The sequence below is a fragment of the Protopterus annectens genome, chromosome 10.part0 (assembly GCF_019279795.1).
Source record: "Protopterus annectens isolate FY-2018-M chromosome 10.part0, PAN1.0, whole genome shotgun sequence".
In the NCBI taxonomy this organism is placed as follows: Eukaryota; Metazoa; Chordata; order Ceratodontiformes; family Protopteridae; genus Protopterus; species Protopterus annectens.
The window spans coordinates 1,561,247,659-1,561,270,015 of NC_056744.1; the positions used below are offsets into that span (position 1 = coordinate 1,561,247,659).

Here is a 22,357-nt window from a genome sequence, read left to right on the forward strand (position 1 = left end):
GCTGACACAGTTTGCCCTCCTTCGTCTTCAATACATCAGTGAACCTCCACTTACACTGCTCTGCCATGTCTGTTTTTGATGATGGCTTGGCAGTGATAGCAGCCTTATTTTTGAACAAAGGTTGCAACTCAAACCATCCACTGATGCACCTTAAAGTTATACTGATAAGTGTAAGAAAATTGTTCACACTTTCTTACTAAGCGCTTTTAATGAGTCATCTGGAATTTTTACTGGTGCTGCTGTTAGGTGTCAGCTAGTGTAGAGGAAAAGGCTCTCATGTGTTAGTGAGTAGCTTTCTGCAGCTAAGAGTACAGAGTTTGATTCCTTCCACCCTTATTTGTCTACAGTGTGACTTCTGGGTCACTTCTGAAAATGTATAGTTTTGTCCAGTAATCTTGCCTGGTCAATAAATGTCTTAAAAAGTGCATGGAAAACTATATTTGGTCACACAATGATGTAATTACTGTAGGGCTAATGATTGCTGATTTGCACTACTTGAAAACTAGAATGGGGTATTAGTTGCTCTGGTGCACCACACGGGTAGAGCCTGCTACTGAGAGAATTCAGAGATGTTCCATGCACATCGTGGAATGGAGTCATAGTCAAACAAGCAGTCCCAGAAGAACAGCTTATCTGAATCATATGCTATGACTGACCATTACAAACCACCACCCCACCCAACCTCTAGATTGCGGAAAGGAACTATAAAAGTAAGCAAAGAAATATCCAATAACAGTATGCAAGCAAGGTGCTCATGCAGCTATAAAAAGGAAAAATAGGACAAAACCAATACCATTTTTCATCAGGTTGGCCATTCACCTCCCCACCCCACCCCACTTATCTGCTTACAGAGTGGAAAGGACCTGGAAACGCAACCAAAGAAATATTAAAGGACAGTATAGAAATAAGGTGTTTAGGCAGCCTTTGAAAGGAGAAAACAAAAAAAAGTCAGTTCCAGTTTTCATCAGTAAGGATTCCTGGTTTTCCTTAAATAAACTGAGGTACTCAAATTTGTGCTTTTAAGTACTTTTATTGTGTATTTTACCTGCCTTAACCTGTGATTAGAGAGCTGTTCCTCCCCTCTCCCTTTGTTATTTTTAGGTTTATAACTGAAGCCACTTACCCTCCTGTTCAGTAGTGTTTACAAGGAGGTACAAGGCATTTTTCCCTCTTTTTTGTACCAGTTGACTGTTGCCCAATGGTAGGTCCACTTGCCAGTGCTCATATCCCTTTCTGTCCTCCATTCCTCTCACTCAAACATTATTTCCTTTATACACAACCATTTCTCCACTCCTAAAGCTACCTTCCACAATTCCTCTTGCTCAGAGCCCCCTCCCATTCATCCCTCCTCCACTTAGTATATCTCTTGAGCAGTCCCTTCCATATTACCATCATCTTAAAAATTGCACTGCAACTTACATGTCTAATTCCATCCTATACCAGATTCTCAAAATTCTATTAACCAACCTATCCCTGTTTTAGCTGTGCACCTAACGCTCCACTTATGACTAATCCCCCACCTCCATTACCTTTTCCTTTCTCTGTAATCTACTCTTAGTTTCAATAGATAACCAAAACAACACCCTGCTTCCTAATTTGTCCATATTTACCAACCACTTTCTACCCATTTTTATGGGGCTAACCACTCCTTTCACAATTTGAAAGTGGTAGCTTTATGTTATAATTCATACCACACCTCTGCAGACTTCTTTTCTAATTAACTTTAGTCTACCATCTGCTTGGTCAAATTATATTCCTTACATCATCCATCCTTCAACTGCAGTGGTAGTGCTGCGGTAGCGTTGTCGCCTCACAGTTAGATGTTTGTTGCCTGTTCGATTCTTAGTTAGAGCGTCTTCTGTGTGGCGACATGCGTGAATGGGCATTCCTTCACTGAAGGTTGTGCATTAGGCCCGGCAAGCCAGCACGTAAAAATCTACTGCCAATCATTAGCGGACCGGAGTTCAGCTGTGGCGACCCCTAACTGGGAAAAGCCGAAAGACACAACAACATCCTCCATCCTTCACCTCAAATCACAATGTTACCATGTTGCATCACTTACCTCACTTCTTATCCTAGTATTCTCATATCATCTATCTCTCCTCAGTCACAGACCCTGACACACTATGCCACAACTCCCTTCTCTACTCTTTCACTGTATCTCCTGGTCTCTACCACTGAACACATTTTAACTTGTTAAGTTCATAGGTTTATAGGTAAGTACAAGGCAATTATCCAGACCATTACAAGCCCAGTCAAAAAAAAAAACATTCAGAAGATCCGCTCTACCCTCAAGGAGGTGAAGGCAAAATAGATCAGGGGAGAATTTGAGGCTGCCAATCCAGTTATCTAGGTTTACAGTGAAGGTGGCAAGGGTGCTACTATGCTTGATAGAGAGGAAGGATACATCAGGACATGAATCTATCACACCAACATGTCTTATTTTTTCACTGATGATTGTTTCATTCCTTTAACTGAGTATTTGAAGTGCCATTTGTTCTACAAAGGAATAGGAAGTCAAACAAGGCTGGATCTTTCTTGGCTCGAAAGTCTAGACACAGATCTCCATGGAGGGTTTTGTAAGAGATTGAGTACAGAGAGAAGGTGAGGAATCTCTGAGGTCTGTCATGCTGTGTGTTATGTCATGACAAATATATACTAAAAGGTATATTATACTATTTATATTATATTTACTAATAGGCCTAATGAAATACAATTAAAGGGAAATTAAGACTTCTTTGGATCTAGTGGAGATGCCTTTGGAAATGAGGTGAGACTGCTGCTAATTCCCACCTAATCTCCGCTTTACTCTGTGCCTCTCCTATACTTACCTACCGTAGACAAACAGATCTAAACAAGCTCGAGGCTTGCTACAATAAAATTGCTAAGTTTGCCACTGGTGCATTTTGTCACAGCCATCACTGCATCTCACTTAGAGAACTTCACTGGCATGAATCCCTCAAATTCTGCACCTGAATCAACTCTGTCTCATCCCAAGTTAGTAAACTATCCTCTTAAAGTCCCATCCCTTCCAAACCTTTTCCAGCCCTACTGCTCCACTAAACCACTATGCCCCAGCAGCAAAAATCTACTTCTAGTGACTAAATGCAAGAACTCACTGGGAGGAGCACTATTCTCCTGCATCATATCCGGATTATGGAGCACCCCCCCCCCATAACCACACTAGCTTCTTGCAATCACTTCAAGACTGCACTAAAATCTCACTTAAAAAGTCTCTAGTTATGCCCATGCACCAATCCCAACTAGTAACCCTCCTTTTTACCTCCCCTTCCTCTTCCCTCACATAGCCACCCTGCCTCACAGCATCTGATCATTGCATTCCTTCCTTTGCAGGCTCTGGCTCACCCTTTACCCTCCCCTTCCCTCCTCACTCAATCTCTCAGACCTGTTATAACATGCTTAACTACCTCACTTAATCTCAACTCCAAATACATATCCAAATGATTTACAACTAGCTTCCTCTCACTACCACATGTACTACTCACTCAGTCTCCTTTTTTACTGGTCTGTCTTCCCCTTCCATCCCATTAGCGCTTCTTGCTTGTTCCACCTTCATGTGGAGCATCTGCTTTGTATTTGTTTGAGTTTAGTGCAATATTTGTATATAAGATTTAGGTTTATGAGTTTAGAACAGTATCCGTTTGAGTACTATCTGTAAATATATCCTACCTTTATTCCTAGCCTCTAGCTAGATATTGGTATATCTATTCATTACTATGTTTCATATTGCGTGTATATCTAATGTTTACTGCAGTATGTATTATTTGCTATTGTATGTATATTCAGTTGTTCTTCATGTACTCTGCTGCTCATTTATTTATTGTTCTGTGGAGCTTTTCTCCCCGGGCCTCTGCTGAAAAAGGACCTGTGTCCAGTTGGAATTTCCCAGTAAACAAATGTAAATAAATAAATAAATTAATTATAGAAGGCCTTTTGAAACACTAGGGAAACATGATGTTCAAATAATAAGGAACAATCAACAGTGCCTAGATCTCTGACAACCATGACTGATTGGAGGGTTGTGTCACTTCTATGGTAAGAGAAACTATTTTGTTTACCAAAATGAACTATGCTACATTTTTTACATCTAATTTGAGACCATTGTCCTTGCAGGATTTGTTAACATGGTCTAACCCATGTTGGAGCAATTGTGAATCAGTGCAAGAACAAATACTAACACTCAATTTACAGTAATCTACAAACTTAACTAACCATAGGCAAGGGGTGCTGGCCTGAAAATCTGAGAAATATGTACACCACTGATAACTTTTTTGTTTTCAAAAGTGACATGTGTAACATAGGTTCTGTTCAACAACCAGATAGCCACTGTAAAACATATCTAAATGGCTATCAAAATGCCTGCATGGGGAATACTGTGATTGGTCTTGGCCAGATCTAGATATGCTGTATGCACTGTATAACTGCTATTCCCTGCTTTGGTTACTTTTTCAAAGAAATGAATGCGGTTAAATAGGCAGGACCTTCCTTTGACAAAGCTGAATTTATGAGAGTCCAGGGTTGAGATAATTTTGTTGCCAAGATTAGTGGGGTATGAGACATACAGCTCAGCTGCACAGATTTTCACAGAATGTCCAGATTTTTCCCTCATATTTTCACAACGTTTTTCACAAAATTGTGGGGTTTCTGTCAAATCATTGGCAAATCATTGAATATTGAAGTCAGAAAATAATGACAGACTTTTGAGTTTCCGATTTCATATCCTTCAGAAAATGCATCCTGACACAAATCCTGTTATTCTATTGACTTTCTAAGTTTGAAAGTGCAATACTTAAAAATTGTCGCTATTTTTGGGCCTTTATTCCACCGTTATTTATGGTCTTGTCTCAATTTCTTGCTCTAAGATGTTGAGCGGCATGATCTAAGATAATGAGCTCCATAGCTTTACATATGAGGCTAGTGAGACTAATGGTTCTTATCAGAATCCATGGTAGGGCCATCTTTGTGTAATGGCAGTGCAAATGACTGTTTTCCAGGCTTTAGAAATGTAACTAGTGGAGGGGCTTAGATTAAAATGGTTAGGCATGGATTTGGAAAAGCCACATTTGGTACTGATAATCGGGTACCCTAGTATGTCATTATGGCCCATGGATGAGGTATCCTTAGTTTTTGTGCGGGCTGAGAGAACTTGTTCCATAGTAACTAAAGAGGGTGGCTGGGATTGTGGAACCTGTGGAAAAGTTATAACTATGGGTATAGTAAAATGTACACTAAATGTATTAGCTTGGATATTAGCTAGTTTATTTTGCTCTGGAGATTGTTGGGTGTTAGTTCTCAATTTCTTGACAGAGTTAAATTAAGATTTATAGTTATTTTTTCCTTAGCAAGCTTCATAATTTCTTTCTTATGCTCTTTGTTAATTGCTGAACTGTGCTGTTAAGGAAGGTAGAGTGAAACCTCTCATAAACATCTAGCACTTTCTGCCTTTTGTTATATGATTTATTTACACAGGTATTCCACCACAGGGGATTGTTTTTTAATTTCTCATTATATTTGCTGCAGATAGGGACTCCATATCACTATAGCAACTTAAATAGGAGTAGAAGTCAGTGGCATAAATAGCAGTTTTAGCAATGGGATCCTTTGGAGGAGGATTACAGCAGAATTTATATAGGCCATCAAGTAAATGAAGAAGGTTTGCTTTTGAGAAGTCCGTAAACACAGAGGTATTTACATAACAAGTACCACCACTTTATAGGTGCACTGAAATTAAAGGTTAATACCCAAAATCCAGCCATAAAACATAAATGCAAATGTCAGTGGCTCTATATTTCCTTGCACACCACTTTTATTCTGAAACTTTGTGGGGAGATTTACCCAAACCCTGGCCCTATATATTTAGTTCCCACTGAGCTACATTACTGCCAACCAGTACTGCACTGCCAGTTTACCATCTTCACAGGACTCACACATATTTCTGTTTAACAAGAATGTCAGGAAGCATTTGTAACACAATTCAGGACATCCATGCATGTCTAGTTTTTTACTCCCCATATATACTAGTTGGAACAATTAAATCATTCACCCTGGTTTCAACATACTTAGAATGGATAGGAAATATAAAAGGGCATTAGGAGTAGCCATAATTTACAAAAACACATTAGAACTTATCCCACTTTTCCTAAATGTGCCAGAATTCCATGATGATGAACTATTACAAGTTGTTGTTGTTGCTGTTTGTCTTTCAGCTTTTTCACAGTAAGGGGTCGCCACAGCAGAACTCCGGTCTGCTAATGACTGGCAGTAGATTTTTACAAAACGCCGAGGTGCCAGCTCGACGCCCAACCTTCAACGAAGGCATGCCCATTTATGCACGCATGTCTTTCGAACGCTACCCAACTGCAGGGAGGACATGCAGACTCCACACAGAAGGCACTCCCAAGCCAAGCCAAGAATTGAACGGGAGAACCTCTTGCTGTGAGGTAACAATGCTACCGCCGTACCACCACAGCATTATGATGAACTATTACAGGCATCCTGAGGAGGACATTTTAAGCAGTGTAAATATTATTACCCAGTAAGAAATATAGGGCTGAATTATGTATAGTTTTTCTGTGGTTAATTTAGAGGTTGATGAACTATTACAAGTCAACCTCTAAATTAACCACAGAAAAACTATATGTAATTCAGCCCTATATTTCTTACTGTGTAATAATATTTACACTGCTTAAAATGTCCTCCTCAGGATGCCTGATAATACCATTCATGAAATATTAACATTGACTGGCAACCCCTTAATAAGGGCAACCCCAAAGATTCAGCAAGCATATACAAAGTCAACCAGCTTATAAATTCTACAGCTAGTCTCAGCAAAAATACTAAAAGGGGATCTATTCTAAATCAGATTCTAACTAGTACTACCCCAACAAAGTAAAATCTTATGGTTTCTTGACAGACTCTTTTAGCGACCACTTTACAACCTATGCAATACAGGGCAATATCACTCAACTAAACAAGTAAACTAGAATCAAATGCACAATCTAATGACATTTGTTAAAGACCAGTTTGTCTCAGCTCTGTCCTGATACAAGTGGAATGTATTAAGAACTAGGTGCCTGGATGAAGCAGTCTCTCATTTAATGACACTTTTCTGAAAATTCTAAATAATCTAGCACCTGAAAGAACAAAAAGAGTAAAATCTAACAAAGCTCCGTGACTTTCAAAGCAGACCAAATAGCCCATGCTGCAAAGGGACAAGACCTGGAAGGAAAGGTACAAAAAGAAAACTGAATATACCTTTAAAAAGTTTAGACATCTCAGAAACCTCAGCAAGAAACAAGTCAAACAGACAAGAAAACGTACTACTAAAAAGCACCAAAGTAATCCTAAACTTTTCTGGGCATCCATAAAACAGCTATCACACCCTGGTTATACTACCACACTCTTGCCATCCACCATTAATATTGCCACTTGGTTCAAATCTCAATTCATCCAAACCATCCTATCCCTGATTAATGACTACTCCTGCTCAACCTGCCATTTCTAATCATACTTGAAAACTACTTACAGACATTTACCCTCCACCCTATTCAAACCACAACTATAAGAAGGTTATTAAGCAAACGGAAAACAAAAACTCTAGTTACTGCCAACCTTCCCACTTATGTTTTAAAAATCACTACAGATGTATTAGCCTTCCCAAACTCCATTCTGACTAACAGTTATATAACTGAAAGCTATGTCTCTTCCATCTGGAAAAAAATATTTGCAACTCCTCTTCACAAAAGTAGATCATCAGCTTAGTTTACTAACTATAGACCCATTACAATCCATTCATCTTTTATAAAAAAAATATGAGAAAAATGCAGTAATATACACTTCATGCCACTTTTAACTAATAACAATATCCTCATAAAACCCATCACAGTTTCAAACCAAAACACAGTACTACAATTGTGTTTTTAATTTTACACACTTTATTAACTCAAACAGAAATGAAGGCTACTTAAATTCTTTGCTTTTCCTTGACTTATCCAAAGCCTATGAGTGTCCCACCAAAAACTTCTCTCTGAACTTGACTCCCTTTGCCTCAGTCTTTCTTTTCTTTCTTGGTTCCACAGCTCCCTTTCCAATAGTCAACTGGCAACAAGATCTCTCATCATTCCAAACTGCTTCTGTTGGCGTTCTCCAAGGCTCTACACTTAGTGCCCTTCTATTTAACATTTTCTCAAGTAGACTTCACACTGCCCCCAGAGCTTGCCACTTGAGTAACATATGCTGATTATTCAACCCTACCACGTTCTGTCCTTCACTAACTTAACTTCAGGACATAACCACTCTTTCAATGTCACTGAATCTTAGCTTAAAAATTCTCAATTACTCCCCAACCCCAGTGAAACCAAATGTATGCTCTTCACCTGAAAACACTTCCTTAACCAGAAGCATACATTTCACATCACCTCATACAACAACACAATAATCAAAACAATAAGCCAAAGCAAACTACTGTAAGTTATAATTGGTTACACCCTTAAATCTGACCACTATATTCTACATGCTATTGACAAAACTCATTGACTCCCTCTACAGGGCCAAGCAACATTTGCCAGGTAATGCAAGGACTATATTAGCGTCAAACTACCTCCTTCCAGGACTACTATATGCCTTCCCTATTCCTACAAATATCTGTACTACTTATGAATCTAAACTTGCCTCAAGCTACTGTAAAGTAGCTAAATTTGCAACAAACATTTCTTAAAACATACATCATTGCCTTGCATTAAAACAGCTGAATTGGATTGAACTCACAAACCAATTTACTTACTAACAGCTAATCACTACTCAAAACCTTTCATATCCTCCTCAGAAATGCCCCCGCATTAGAAAGCAATCTACTGTATTATTCACCTACTAGAGACCTTTTCTCTGGCAAGGAACTCCTACTAGCTATCAGTAAACAATACAACAGCGCTGGAAATTCCCTCTACTCCCACTATCAGAACTATGAACAACATTCCTACTCATATTAATAGGTGGAAAAACAGCATTTAAACCACTCCTGGCTAAGTTCATCCTACTTCTCAGACTAGTTTTTCCCCATCCTTTCCACTACATGAGCTCAAACTGCCTCTCCATTCTAAATTGGTAGTGATAGGTAGAACATACTGTGATATTAGGGGAGGTGATATTAGATCCAGAACTGAAGAAATGGAAGCCAACTGGATCGTGAGACTTAGAGAGAATTATAGGCATGGCCTAAATGACTGTGTCCCTGTTAAACCTATATTAAGTAAGAGATCCATACGTAGGTAGGTTAAATATCTGACTTCTGAATATACACTTTTACTACCATTTACTGTCTCATTAAAAATTTTAATTAGTTGTCATGTGATTAGAATGAATGGTTTAAAAGGTGTTTGTTTTTATTTTGGTATATACACCTGATGAAGCTGTATGTGAAAGCGCTTGTGTTTTAATAAAGTCAGTACTGCTGGAAGGATTTATTAGCGTATTTTTATTTGTTCACTTGGACTCTGGAGCCTTAACTTTGCTATATTTTATCATTTATTGGACTACTACTGTTTATCTGCAAAGGTATTTGGTGTTTATTGGGCGCTATCTTTTGCTTCTTTAAATATGAGTATATGTTTGCACTAAACACTTTTTTAAAAACTCTACTGTAAACATTTTGTTTTCCTGTTATTTTGTGAAGCTTTTATCTGTGATCCTCTGATGAAAATTGGCACTGTCCAGCCAAACTTTCTGTGTCAAAACAAACCAAAAAAACAACACATAAACACATAAATAAACAAATAAATATGAGCCTCTCTAAGCATGAGTAGGGCAAACCAATATAGCACTATGCAAAAAAACAGCTACTACAAATGAGTTCAAGAACCCACTGGCTGGGTGATATAACAAAATAAACTGAATAGTTACTATAGAAAAAAACAGGTTTATTATAAAAACGGTTAAGCGCTTTCATCTAATACAACTTAGACTTAATCAGAACCATACTTAAAAAATCCACGCTTTTAAATAAAACCACTGATCATTACAAATAATTATTCCACCAATCCGTATTCATTGTCTCCTCCCACTTTGCAAGCTAAGGTGTGAATTTTATTTTAGTTTCAGTTTTAGTTTTAATTACAGTTGGTAGGTTACAATAACACCAACATATGTTTTTATGCATTGGATTATAATCTGTATTTATGGAGAGGTCAAATTATACAAGGACAGTGATTATTATATATTGTGATTTAATGCAGGTATACTTGTATTTTGATAGTACCAATGGAACTTTTATTTGTGGGAGGAGACAATGAATACGGATTGGTGGAATAATTATTTGTAATGATCAGTGGTTTTATTTAAATGCGTGGATTTTTTAAGTATGGTTCTGATGAAGTCTAAGTTGTATTAGATGAAAGCGCTTAACCGTTTTTGTAATAAACCTGTTTTTTTCTATAGTAACTATTCAGTTTATTTCATTATATCACCCAGCCAGTGGGTTCTTGAACTCGTTTGTAGTAGCTGTGTTATTGGGTTGACTTGAGTTCGAAGGTGTTTGTCATTAGTCGTTTTTCAGGAATTCACTGGAACAACTTCCTTCTATATTTTCACCTATAAGGAAGGATGAAATTCAAAAACTCCAGTCAGAGATGTCTATTATTAAGGGTGAATTGACGAGATTAATAGAGCTGTGTAGCCAGTCGGGAAACACAGCTGATATGGGCAACCAATGTGTATCGACTTTGCGATCAGGTGACCTATGTACGTCTCCTCTTGCAGGAAGGAACTTTGAAGTGGATGTTAATTGTAGCAGAAAGCCGGAGAATATAGGGGCCTCTAATGGTGCGGTTGCAGCCAATGGTCGGGAGAAAAGTTTCAGCAGTCCCAGTGAAATTGGTCAAGGCAGCGGTACGGAGGACATATATTTAATTTACAGCGCTAAGCCAAACACAACAGTACCAAAACGCACCTATTCGGTGGTAACAAATACAGCGGTATCAGGTACTGTTAAACATTCTAATGCTATATTAGGGGATAAAGTTGAAGCTCGGGCCACCAAGAATTCCAAAAATGTCCTGGACACTTTTTTGTTTGATAATCCTTTTGTTTTTACAGATTGCATGTTCAGGACAATTCTTGTACAGACAACAATGGGACTTTGAAGGACATGATTCAAGTTTTTGGACATGTCAAATACTATTAAAAGTTTACAAATAGAGAATTCATATCTCAATAGATGTATTGAGTTACATATAGTCCCGTTGAGGACTGCATTTCTTTAAACGCCCTATGGGTGTTGAATTAAATGAAGAATTGATTGCTGAATGTAATGCTTTGTTTGATAGTTTTGGGTTCAGTTTCATGAAGTTCATTATGAAATGTAATGACCAAAAGTTAGCTAAGATTACCAAGGAAGTTGGTAGATTGAATGAGAATATAACACAGGATTTAGCATTTGATCGATGGCAGGATTTTTTGATAAGCAATTCAGCATAGCTGATACTGCCTCCCAAAAAATATTTAAAAGAAAGTGTGATAAATTAAAAAGAGATATGCAACAATATCAAGAAGGCAGTATGTATAACTGGAATAAAAAGACCAACATGACTGGAACAGATCAAAATGGGGGGGAGATTATTGGTGCAGTTCATTATAATAAGAATAACAAGCGGAATACATATAGGCCTTTTTTAGTACAGGATTACCAATGGGAAGAACCTCAAGTGAGGAATACGAAAGGCCAGTGGAAACACCAGCCCCAACCATACAAGAATCACAGGGCCAATTGGTAGAAGGCCAAAAGTATCCGATTATTAAATATAATGATGTACAATATGGGGAAAACAATTTCTTCATCTATAACTATACTTCCCTTGATATAACTGATACACATTTTGCGTTATTTAGGAAGGGGATGAAATTTATTCCCCGTACTAAATTTAATATTGTGGATAACATAATACAATTTAAGTTATATTTGAGGAAATTGAATTTATTAGTACATTTCAACGGTGCTAGGAAAAAGGCTGAGTCTACACCTTTGTATAAGAAAAGTGTATTTACCCCCCATTTACATCCCACTTTGGGTAGTTTTGAGAAGGTTGTTTTGGATCAGATATACAGGTACAGGAATAATAGACAATATTCCTTTTTGTACAACATGAACAAGGAGGAATATAAACTCATGTGTAAATTATGTGATGACCCCAATATTAGAATAATGCAACCAGACAAAGGGGGAAGGGTGGTCTTATATGAGACTACTGATTACAAGAATGAAATACAAATAATATTACAAGATAATGAGCAGTATGAAGTATCTTCTATCAACGAGGTTAATATTGCTTATGGAAGGATAGATGCCCAGTTGGAAGAATTTTTGATAGAGAACATAATTGATTGTGTATTATATCAATTTCTAAAGGTGGAACATCCTATAATAGCTACAATTATAGGTATACCTAAAATACACAAGAATATACATCATCCACCGTTTAGACCTATTATTTCGGGCAGTAGGTCGAAAACTTTCCCTTTTGGAAAAGTTATAGACAGTTGGCTCAAATCTATCTATTCCAATGTAGAACATTTAGTTAAAGATTCATGGGATTTTTTAGGTAGATTATCCCCTTCTATACGGAAACCAAATTTAGTATTGGTTACCATAGATGTAAAAGATCTTTTTACTTGTATCCCATGGAATGAAGGGATGGAAAGATTTATAAATAGTATTAGAATATACACTGACTTCTTGTGGGATAGAATTAAACTAATAGAAGAATTTATGAGTCTTGTGTTGGATTATAACTTTATCTATTATGAGGGTGAATATTATAGACAGAGCAAAGGTGTAGCAATGGGGACTGCTTGTGCCCCAATATATGCCAATATGGTTCTATTAGATTGGGAGCATGAATTTATTTTTAATAGCAGATACATGCAGCAGATCAAACAATATTTGCGTTTTTTGGATGATGTCTTCATAGTATGGGATGGGGATATCAACGATATTCCACACTTTATTCGGTATCTTAATACCTCCACTTCTTATTTAAGTTTTACACATCAGTACAGTTCGGAAGGCATTGCATATTTAGATACCTATATTACCTTGACATCCACTGGGTTTAAATCTAATATTTTTAGAAAGGAAACATTTAGTAATGCTTATTTGGAATATAACAGCTGTCACCCTGTTAGATTGAAAAACAATATTGTTAAGGGTCAATGTATCCATGCAGCTCGGATGACATCTGAGCATGGGGAGATGTTGAAAGAACTGAACATCATAGGCTCTATGTTTAGGGAAAGGGGCACTAGATACAAACCTTTATTAGGTATACCCTCCAGTAATATTGATACAAATCATGTACAAGGTGAGGAAGGTGAATATAACTTGGCATGTGTGTTAACCATATAGCAGTCACACGGAAGATATAAAAAATGTAATTAAAAATAATTGGAATATGTTAAGGAGTGATGAGACATTATTCTCCATTGTAGGGAATGAACCTAGATAGTGTAGGTAACAACCTGAAGAAAAACTTTGAAAGGAATAGTATAAATCCAAAAGCACGTCAGGTTGGTACAAGGAAGTGTGGGCATTGCAACCAATGTGGGGCAATTTTGGAGGATACTGACATACAGGTGAACAACATTGGTAAAAATGTAGTTTATTTTTGTCATGGTAATTGTAATACCAAAAATCTCATATATTTTGCCCTGTGTACATTTTGTCCCAGTTTTTATGTAGGACAAACAGGGAGACATTTGAAGGATCAAATATATGAGCATTTATATGCAATTAAGAGGAAGGATGATAATAATGCTTTGTATAGGCATGTAAGGGACAGTACTGGATGTAGAACTTTTAAGTTTGCTATATTAGAGGTAGTGAACGTATCTCAAAGAGGGGGCTGTACCAAGTATATTTTGGGGAAGAAAGAAGTTAGGTGGCAGATTTTGTTAAATGCCACGACACCACCAGGCATTAATGACTATATTTCTATTAAACCCATTTTGCAAGCTAAGGTGTGAATTTTATTTTAGTTTCAGTTTTAGTTTTAATTACAGTTGGTAGGTCACAATAACACCAACATATGTTTTTATTTATTGGATTATAATCTGTATTTATGGATAGGTCAAATTATATAAGGACAGTGATTATTATATATTGTGATTTAATGCAGGTATACTTGTATTTTGGTAGTACCAATGGAACTTTTATTTGTGGGAGGAGACAATGAATACGGATTGGTGGAATAATTATTTGTAATGATTAGTGGTTTTATTTAAACGCGTGGATTTTTTAAGTATGGTTCTGATGAAGTCTAAGTTGTATTAGATGAAAGCGCTTAACCGTTTTTGTAATAAACCTGTTTTTTTCTATAGTAACTATTCAGTTTATTTCGTTATATCACCCAGTCAGTGGGTTCTTGAACTCATTTGTAGTAGCTGTGGTATTGGGTTGAGTTGCGTTTGAAGGTGTTTGTCACTATGCAAAAAAAGCAACCGATAGCCAGGGTAGATAGCTGTCCCTTCAGTTATTTGGAAACAAACTGAATGCTGTTTCCATAAGTTTTATGTATTTATTTATTTTATTTCACATTTGTTAACCGGGTTAGTCCAACTGAGTTTGCAAATAAACCCATTTTCAGTGGAGACCTGAGGGGAAAAGCCCCCCCAGAAAACCTAAGTAAAGATAAAGTGACAATATAGAAATATAAAATAACAATCACAATACAAAATAATTGTAAAAAAGAAAAGGTTATTAACTATTTGCATTGCATTGATAGTAAGCAACCCATTTTCAGTGGAGATCCAGGGGGAAAGAGCACCAGCAAACAAGAATATAAATAAACATACAGGACAAAAACTATTAAAATAACACTGCAAATACAAAATTAATTATAAACAGAAAAACAAAAGAAAACATTTTTGAACATTAAGGGTTGCACTTATCGCAGTAGTCTAAAAGTTTACCACATATGAGAATAAAAACAAAAAGATAATCATTGTTCAAAAGAAGGACAATGTATAGACATTGATAGGAAGTGGGAGATAAAAGAAGAAAACATTTCTCAGCCTGGCACTTGCTCAAAACTCATAGCAAGCACTTATAAACCCTAGCACTAGACCCTTCTATACTGTACAGAAGGACAAAGCTCTCTATTCAACCTTATCAGCCATTCAGTAAAACAGTTCACTGTACCTATTCAGGCATGTCCAAAGGGCAGTTTCAGGCGTACTCTCCAGTCCAACTGGTGAATCTGGGCATTTTGAGGCAATGTTACAACTGCCTCATGTACACAGACAACCATCTCTTCCTACCACCAAACACTAGTGCATGTGAGAGCTGCAATTATACAGCCAAACTGGAGGCTAAGCTCTCTCAACCAAAGGCTGGGTCAGACAGTCAAGAGGAGAAGGGAAATACTGGTATCACACCACCAGTCTCACATAGACCCATTAAACCAGCACCGGCAAAAAACACACATAAATACACGAAAACATACTCGGAGCTCTAAATAAAAATCTGTAAAAGCAACAGAGACCTCCAAAGCAGACATCCAAGCAACCTCCACCCCCCCCCCCCAACACAAACCGTGAAACACATACTTCACAAAACCAGTGTGCCATGCAATCACAGCCCTTAAGGCAAAATAACACACCCAACATACTAGTAATAGGTGACTCTATAGTCAGGTACACTGACGTCCCACTCATTAGGGTGAATAAGGAGAAGGTTACTGTTAGCTGCTTGTCGGGTGCCAGGATCCACCACATAACACAAGCACTCAGGTCACTCCAGAACAAGTACAAATATGACTCTGTCATTGTCCATGTTGGTGTGAATGACATGAGCCGTACCTCCCTGGATAACTTGAAAAGAGACATAGAAGAGCTCTCTGATCTTGTAGCCCAGGCCAGTATGACCCTGACCCTGAGTAGCATCCTGCCCTCACCAATAATGATACCACAGTATAAAGAAAAAAAATTATCAATTTCAACAATTGGGTAAGTTTCTGGTGTCATTCAAAGGGGATCCAGTGTCTGTCCACCTGGGATGACATGCTCGACAAGCCACGCTGCTTTGCTAGAGATGGCTTGCACCTGTCACCCTTAGGCTTTTGAATACTAGCCAAGCCTCTTGCCACCCCCATAGTGCCTTTTTTAGGCAAGGCTCAAAAGACAAACTCACCGCCATAAATAGCACAAGTAACAAAAAAACTGAGGGTAATGCTACTCAGTGCCAAAAGTCTAAACCTCAAAATGCATGCACTCGAGGCACTCCTCAGTATGGAGAAAATCGATATATGTGCAGTAACAGAAACCTGGTTTAAGGCTCCAGAGAGCACCCCAGCACTACCAGACTACAACTCATACCATACATTTTGACCACAGAACCAGGACCGAAATACAAAAGGCGGGGGCTATTTCATATTCATCAAGGATACCCACACCTCCAGGTTAGTGGCACAGCACAATGCTTTAGAGATCATCCACGTGCAACTAACAACAGGCAAAACTGCAATTCAAATTGTAGCTTGCTACAAATCACCCACCATGTCCCAGGACCCTCATTCTGCATTTCTGGAAACACTGGGAAATATAAAGGTCCTACCAAACACCCTAATATTGGGTGATTTCAATTACCCAAACATTAATTGGGAGAACTACTCAAGTACTAACTCCCTTGCCCAACATTTCCTAGAATTTATAAACCCAAACACCCCGGATCAACTGGTCAACACTCCCACCAGAGCTGACAACATATTGGACCTGGTCATCACCAGCATGGACGACCAGTGCTCCACACTGGAATTCAACCCCTCACTGGTTAGATCTAACCATAAACAAATCACTTTGGATATCCACATTCCACCCCCACCCTTGGACAAGGAAACCACCATGAAAAACTTTTCAAAAGCAAACTTCACGTTACTTAAAACTGAGGTGGAAAGTTTCAAAGCCCCCATGCTAAAGGATAACATTGTCCAAGCTGCAAAATCCTTTACTAATGCATTCTACAGGCACCTACAAGAAGCATGGATCATGCTATCCCAAGCAAAACCATGACTCACTCCTCTAAGAAAAGGAAACCAGTCTGGTAGACTCCTGCCATAAACAAGCTATACAATAGAAGGAGGAAACTAGTACAAAAAAGAGTAAAATCCCAAGAAGGGATGACATCCCTGATCAGTATCAGCAAGAAACTATGATCCCTCATAAAATCATCCAATGCGAGTTTCAAAAGAAAAATTGCCATGGACTCCAAAGATAACCACAAGGCATTCTTTAGCTATGTCAAGAATCTAAGTGGCAATGCTCAGATCTTCTCGGAGTTAGTGCAGAATGGTACAATATATGCTGAACCAACTGATATTGCCAACATCCTGGCAGACAGGTTCAGCGCAAACTTCAACCCCCTCTCACCCCCAAAAGGGCCCATAACCATACCAGAAGAATGTAGAGCTCCTGAAATCACAGACACTCAGGTTAAAACAGCCCTATCCAAAGCAAAAAACACAGCATCAATGGGACCAGACAGTGTCCCAGGCTGTGTCCTACATGAGCTCAAAGACAAACTAATCCCTCACCTAAACACACTGTTCAAACTCAGCATCTCCACAGGTTACGTACCCATAGAGTGGTGCACAGCAATGGTTATTCTGCTCCACAAAGGTGGAGCCACAACAGACCCCAGGAACTATCGCCCTATAAGCCTGACTAGCTTGGTCTGCAAGGCTATGGAGTGCATCATCATGGAACTCATTAACAGAGACATTGGAAACCTCCAAACACTGGACCCTACCCAGTTTGGCTTTGTTAAGGGCAGATCATGCCTCCTAAACCTGGTGAACTTCTTTGAGACAGTTACCAAGGCTATAGACAAGGGAAAGGTGGTATACACAGCCTAACTAGACCTCACAAAGGCCTTTGACACCATTCCCCATTCTGGTATTATAGACAAGCTCACCAGCCCAAACATAAACCCCTATGTCACAAGATGGGTTGCCATCTGGCTCACGGACAGAACCCACATGGTAGGTCTGACTCTAAACCAGTTACAAGTGGCGTTCCCCAGGGCTCAGTCCTAGGACCCCTCCTGTTCGGCATATATTTCTCAGAGGTACAGGCAAGCACAGGAGGACTATGGCTGACCAAGTTTGCAGATGACTGCAAACTAGTGGCTATAATTTACTCTCCGGCTGACACAGACATCCTCCAAAAGGATCTTACTGAGATGGATACCTGGTGTCAAAATCATGGCCTCAAGCTAAATGCCAAAAAGTGCATAGTCATCCCCTTTGGAAAAAACAAAGTACCCATAAACTACCACATAGGTGGTAGTCCCCTAAATACGGAAGACGTAATAAGGGATCTGGGGACCCAAGTAGACTGTAAACTCTCCTTTGATAATCGCATTGCCAAAGTGGTTAGAAAATCATTCTACATGGCCCACCTTATCACAAAAGGGTTCGCGTCCAGATAAAAAGAAGTCATTGTGCCCCACTACTCATCGCTCATCAGACCCATCATAGAGTACAACGCCCCAGTTAGGATATATTTTACAAGACAGCTGCAACAGCTGGAAAGACCACAGAAGCCCCTCACCAAGAGGATCACTGGCCTTAAACAGATGGCCTATGCAGCTCGACTGAAGAAACTCCAGCTGTACTCGGTTGCATACCACCTACTCAGAGGTGATCTCTGCCTGATATACAAGGCCATGTCCAACCCAGAACTGATGGACATGCTCCACCTAAAGAAAAGCTTATCTCCTCGAGCCACATGCTCTAAGGATCTAAACCTCACCACAACAATAAATAGGATGTGCTGGAGAGATAGATTCCTGTCACAGAGACTTCCCATGCTTTGGAACAAGATTCCAGTCTACTTTAGGCAGAGCTCCTCACTAACACTCTTCAAGAGAAACCTTGACGAGTGGATAGGAAACAGAAGGTTTACCCCGGGGATCACTTCAGTGGCTGTGCTGGACAGAGGCACAGGGAACTAATCTTAGGGGGCAACAAAAGCCAACACATTTTGGCTAGGCTTATAAATGCCTTCAGGCAGATAGCCTAGTACGTACCTATGAACCTATGAATAGTGTGGAGAATGGGAGGGGGGAGAGAAAGGCGGGGGGTATAGTAGGGCTATAGTAGTAGAGCTGAGGGTTTAGGAGATTAGTTTGAGCAGAAGTTACTAAGAGAAAGAAAGTGAGGAGATGTGACAGGTTATACAGTAGGACAGTCTAAGACTATCTGTGGTCAAGGCAACGGCATAATTTCAAGTTTAGTAGGTGGGATTTTAACTCATTTTTAAAACAGGGAAAGGATGGATCGAATATGGAGAGGGAGTTTGTTCCAATTTAGTGAGACAGAGTGTTTGTAAAGTACTTTGCCAATATTGTTTTTGGATTTATAAACTGAGAGAAGATGCTGATCAGCACTCCGGAGAGGGCAGAGGGAGAGTAGAGAGCAACATGGGAGGCAAGAGAAGAGCAGGCAGAGGGGTTGTTGAGTATGGCAAAGGTAGTATGGAGTTGCGATTGTAGGAGAAGGTATGGAAATTCTAGCCACTGAAGTTTGTTTAGTGAGAGGTAGTGATCTGAAAAGAGTGGTTGGTTTAGAATAAATCTAGCAATTTTGTTGTATGTTTGTTTCAGTTTATGCACTCAGGTAGTTTGGATATTGGTAAGGATGGGGGAAGCATATAGAAGACTAGGTAAGAGAAATGCCTGTGCAAGTGTGCATTTAGTGGCACTAGTGAGGAATTTTTTGTTCCTATAAAGTAGTCCAAGTTTTTGGTGTTTTTTTTTTTGATGGCCTGTTGCATATGCAAGTCAAATTTTAGTTGGTCATCAATTATTATTCCAAGGAGTTTGGTGTGTGAGGCAGGAGAGATAGTGGTGCCATCTAGGGAGGAAAGAGAAAAGTTGGATTTAAGGTGAGAGAGTGTCTGAAGTAGGAAGAGAAGGAGTTAAGTTTCCTTAGGGTTAAGGATTAGTTGAGCCATTTTTCAACAGAGATAAAGGAATTCTGTGTTAGTGTATGTAGTTCAGAGATAGTATTGTGCATATTGTATTACAGATGAGAGACTGCAGGAGGAATGTAGGTAGTTGGTAAAAATGTGGAAAAGGAGCGGTCCAAGTATGGAGCCTTGGGGTACTCCTGTTTGAACAGCAAGGAAGGGTGAGAAAGCCTGCTGCCATATAACAGCTTGTTTTCTGTCAGTAAGGTAGGATTGGAACCAACCAAGAGTAGAAGGATAGAGGTTTCGGTCTGAGAGTTTGTTAAGAAGGATGGGATGAGACACAGTGTTGAAGGCTTTAGAGAGATCAAGGAATAGCCAGGAGATGAGAAGGTTGTTGTCCCTAGCTTCTGCAACCTTTTGAATAAAGGATAGTAAGACAGTCAAGGTACTGTGTTTAGGGCAGAAATCATGTTGTGAGGGGGTGAGGAGATTTTCGTGAATGAGATAGGACAGTAGTATATATTTTTCAAGGATCTTAGAGAGCAGTGAGAGAATAGTGATTGGTCTATAGTTAGAGGGTTCAACAGAGTTCGCACATTTATGCAGAGGAGTGGTATAGAAGGATTTCCATATTTCTGGTACGGCAGATTCCTGAATGGAGCTGTTGATTGAGATAGATACAGGATATGCAATAGAGTCAGCAGCAATTTTCAGAAATTGACAGGGGAATTTATCAGTGGAGGGAGAGCATGGTTTTAGTTTAAGAAGCAGGGATTTGATATATTTAGAAGGAACAGGTCACAAGGTAAAAGGCTGAGAAACAGAGGAGCATAGAGGTTTAGGGGAAGGTAAGGGTGACACAGAACAGTTGGGATGAGCAGAGTTATCAGAGGGTAGGAGTTTAGAGATGCTGTCTATGAAATGTTTGTTGAGTAAGTCTGCCGTTTCAGAGGGAGAGTGATGGGGGAAGGGTTAGGGATGGTAGGGGAACGAGTGTGGAGCAGGGAGTTGATAGCACTCCAGAATTTTTTGGGGTCATTGGGGTGAGAGCTTTGAAATTTAATGAAATATTGGTGTTTATCCAAAATAATAAGTTTTTTTGCATGATTTCTGAGTTGCTTATAACCTTGGAGAAGGTGGGAGTTTTAGTGGTTTGCCATTTTTTCCATAGAGCATCTCTTTCATGCATCAAACCATGAGTAGCTTTGGAGAGCTCCTGCTACTTTCTATTACTACACTATCGCTGTTATTTTGCCTTTCAACTGATAGGCTGGATTACAGGCAGATGTGGCACATTTCTCTGTCGCAGTTGGAAGAAATAAGGCACGTTGGTTGCATTTATGCTTAGGTGAGTTATTACTACACGGTATAACTGGACCCTGTGGTTCTACATCATCATCATCCTACACAACCAACCCCAGCTGCTTACAAAGCACACCACACATGTGACTTCTAGAAGACTGGCAGCTGCCCTGCCATGCTGGAGGTTCCTGAAATAAAAGACTATCTGCCAGTGAAGGGATTCCACATGGTGATGCCTTACAACAGATTACCCACCTGAATGTCCTAGAGGAACCTCATGTAATATGGCAGGATATACCCCATGAAACACTTTGTGGAACACTATCAGGCACAACCCTGGAGTAACCTGCAGAACAGCTTGTGCATGCCACAGTGTCAATGATAAATTGCTGCTTAGTGAAGAAAAAAACATATGCATTTGTGTGTGAGTTGTGTCCTTCCCTGTATTTGTTTTTTACTACTGTGTGGTGTTCCCCTGTCAGTTCTGTAAATGGTGATGACTGGCCCATGTGACAATTTTCTGTTTGTGCTGTTGTATGATAATCCCAGCTGCACTGCACCATATCGCCTGCATTTAGCATGGCATTTCTAATACCATAAATCTGTGAATCTCTGCCACTTGGGAGCTATCACATTACATAGGTCTTTACCAGACATTGATGCTTTGCCTGTGCTGACATGTACTGGGCTCTTGCACCATGGGGGGTTTCTCTAACTCCACTATCATCCTACTTACTAATGTCACTATTATCCTTCATCCTTTGACAAAGGTGGCTGTGCTTCTCATGACTGGACTCACATCAACAAAGTTCTTGGTCACCTTGTCAGGTGTGTGCTATAGCTCCATCCTGAAGTCTTAAGGCATCTGAAGCATTCAATGAGCAGCTCAAACAGTTTTCCACAACAGCACTGTTCTAGCCATGCCCAACATTGTATCAGTGTTCTGTTAAAGTTCAGGGATGCTACAGTGGTGTCAATAACCAAGGCTAAAGTGGATATCCTGTGTCATCTGCAATGCAGAATTTTGAGGGATATTAACTGCACCTTAGTTATACTTAGATAAATGACTGCACCATTGCAT

The 22,357-nt window shown here is 39.2% G+C and overlaps 1 protein-coding gene across 1 annotated transcript in view; it reads right to left on the reverse strand.

Moving 5' to 3' along the window:
* Positions 1-22,357, reverse strand: part of LOC122813731 — a 181,990-nt gene that overhangs the window by 73,264 nt on the left and 86,369 nt on the right. The window lies entirely within an intron of this gene.